The sequence below is a fragment of the Arachis stenosperma genome, chromosome 10 (assembly GCF_014773155.1).
Source record: "Arachis stenosperma cultivar V10309 chromosome 10, arast.V10309.gnm1.PFL2, whole genome shotgun sequence".
In the NCBI taxonomy this organism is placed as follows: domain Eukaryota; kingdom Viridiplantae; phylum Streptophyta; class Magnoliopsida; order Fabales; family Fabaceae; genus Arachis; species Arachis stenosperma.
Genome location: NC_080386.1, coordinates 10,744,926 through 10,748,001, shown reverse-complemented (window position 1 = coordinate 10,748,001; position 3,076 = coordinate 10,744,926). Strand labels below are relative to the sequence as shown.

The 3,076-nt window shown below is 36.1% G+C and overlaps 1 pseudogene; it reads left to right on the top strand.

The window, feature by feature from the left end:
- Positions 1–1,095: 1,095 nt before the first annotated feature.
- On the top strand, positions 1,096–2,057 carry LOC130956744 (protein FAR1-RELATED SEQUENCE 5-like; annotated as a pseudogene).
- Positions 2,058–3,076: the final 1,019 nt, after the last annotated feature.

Here is a 3,076-nt window from a genome sequence, read left to right as displayed (position 1 = left end):
CCTTTCCAAGCTTTTCAAAATCACTAATCAAGCTCCAATATACACATATACACAACCTAAGCCACAATCATCATACCCATACACAACATCTCAATACCCAAACATCATAGAACAACAAATCACACTAGGGTTGAGAATCTTACCACACCCAAGGTCCAAGGAGACAAGATTAACCTTCTCCTTCAAGAGAGTTGGGTCCTATAACATCAAAGAATCCAAAATCTCAACATTTTTGCTCATGAAACTCGAAATCAAGGCTGGAAATTCGAAGATCAAAACGTGGCTTACCTCAAGATTAATTGTATGGGTTTTGTAGAGCTCTTCGCGGTGAACACGTGGCCGCAAACGGAGCGGCAATCGGAGCTCTAGATCAAAAGTTATGGTGGTTTGAAGATCAAGTGAGAGAAAGAACTTGAGAGAGTGTTCTTCTCCCCCCCCCCCCCCCCCCCCCCGTCTCTCTAATTTCAGCGTGTGTGTGTGTGTAATGAGGAGAGAGAGTGCTGAAAACTAGGATTTTGGTTTAGTTATGTTGGGCCAAGGGCCCACTTTGGGTCCGGTTGGCCCGGTTTGGCCCGTTCGGTCCAATCTGGTCCTATTTCTATAAAATTGGTACCGAAATTCTCGTCTCAATCTCCTCTATCATAATAAGCCATAAAAATCACATTCCCGTTCGGTCCAATCTTGGTCCGATTTCTATAAAATTGGTACCGAAATTCTCGTCTCAATCTCCTCTATCATAATAAGCCATAAAAATCACATTTTAGGCTTTCTAGAATAAATTCTCATTTATGGGTTAATTAGCCGTTAATTAACCGGGTTTTACAATAATTATTAGATCCGGTTTGTTTCAATCAATTTACACGATATAAACCAAATTATATTTAAATTTTTTTATAAAAAACAAATATATCCTTAATTTTTTATTTTACAGACATTTAAATCCCTAATAATTTAAAAATACAATTAAATCTCTATAAAAAAAATTGTAACCTTAACCCTTTAGGCCTTTATCCTCCCCAAGCCCAAATTCAAGCCTAACGGTGAAATAAATTGTAACCCTAACCCCTTCTGGGATTCTCCCAAACTCACTCGATCATGCTCAAACCTGGAAAGAAGGGATTTTCTTGGTAATACAAGTCATCAATTCCCAGATTTAAAGTCGCAATCTTTCGAGAATTTACAGGAACTTACAGCAGGTAAAGTGGCTGCTAATCTTGAAAGCCCCAGGTCGAAAATTTACAGGAATTCACCTGTTGAACCTTATGTGGGACAGGAGTTTGAGTCAGAAGCAGAGGCACATGTATTCTACAATGCATATGCCACGAGGGTTGGATTCATCGTACGTGTTAGTAAACTCTCGCGATCAATGATCGATAATTCTACTATTGGGCGGATTTTTGTCTGCAACAAAGAGGGATACAGGATGACTAACAAGCGTGAAAATGTTATACGGCAAAGGGTTGAGACAAGGGTTGGTTGCAAGGCAATGATAATGGTAAGGAAAGTAAAATCTGTTAGCTGGGTTGTTACATGTTTTGTAAAGGAACACACACACCCTCTTGCTGGTCCAGGAGGTGGCAGAAGGGATTTCATCTACGAACAATATCCGGTCAGTTCTCCTTCTTCCATTGCTATGCACTACTAAATTAGTTATCTTCACAGTTACTTCATGCCAGATGATTAGAAGTGACAAATTGATGGATCATGATGTCACATTAAGCTAAATGTTGGAGATTAGCATCAGGCTATTTCAGAATGAAGTTTTCAGGATATATTGGTTCTTTTACATGTTTTCAGCTTATTTTCCCCCACTTACTCTTTGTTTTCTGATACTATTTTCCAGGGTGAATGGGATAGAATTCGGGAATTAAATCAGCAGTTGACAGCAGAGAAAAGAGGTCTGTCACCTACAAAAGACACTTGAAGTCGAGCACATTGACGTCGACGAGTATAACGAGAGCCTATTGAAGAAAATACACATAATAGACAATGTAAGGAGATGGAAAGCAAAGAAGAACCAAAGTCAATTGAACTTTCAATCACCACCCTTTAAATAATTTTTTGTCCGACGAAACACAGAAACCAACCGTCAATTCAAAAAATATGCGATGCGAAGCATACAAAGTGTAATGTTATAGTATTCTGCTAATTGCTGATCCTAGGGTGTTTGCTCTCTGTCCTACTTTAGATGTTTGGTGGGGTCTCATGCAATGAAATTCATTGTATTGTTTTCTTATTTATGCACGAATGAATGACACTTTAATTGGTAGAAGAAGAAAGCCAATTACTGTCAATGCCTGGTTTCATCTGAGTTGATTCTTGTGGTGTTGTGCCAAAAATATGATATTATACTCAAGAGAGGCATTCAATGCCATGGTAGAGTTGAGTTGTTCCATTTTTTTATTGGGTTTGTAAAACATGATCCAAGGCTTGCTCTTGTGTCTAGTAATGATTAATCTATTTTGTATATATAATGAGACTTGTATGAGCATGTTGTGCTCCCAATCCATGTTCATGTTTCTCCATTAGCTCAGCTTCCATCAATTGATTTGCTGTAAACTGTTATGTATGATTTCCTTTGTTGCAACGAGTGAAGTAATCAATGAAAGTTCAACCTTTCATTGCTAACTAGATTTACTACTATTAAAAATGGTTAGACATTAGAGTGGATCTCAAGTATATAATCCTAAATTTGCTTTCTGAATTTATTGTTTCATTTTTCCTTTGGTGTTATCATGAGAATGAATTTGTTGATTATTTACATAATTTACTTCTATATGTATTTTTTACTATTTATTTTCTTACTCCCATGTCTATGGGAATCTTAGGATGTATTCAGCTTGTATTTTTATTTTTAGTACTGAAAATAAAAACATTGAAAATGGTAATAGAAAATAAAATACAAATAATATATTTCATGTTTCAAATAGATATCACAAAATAAATAAAATATATATAAAGTATATATCAAAAGTCACCACAACTTTAGACACACACAACAAATTTTCCATAAAAATGCAGAAGTCAGATTAAAATGTAGTTTAAATACAAAATAATGTCATGTTCTTAGTTAGGT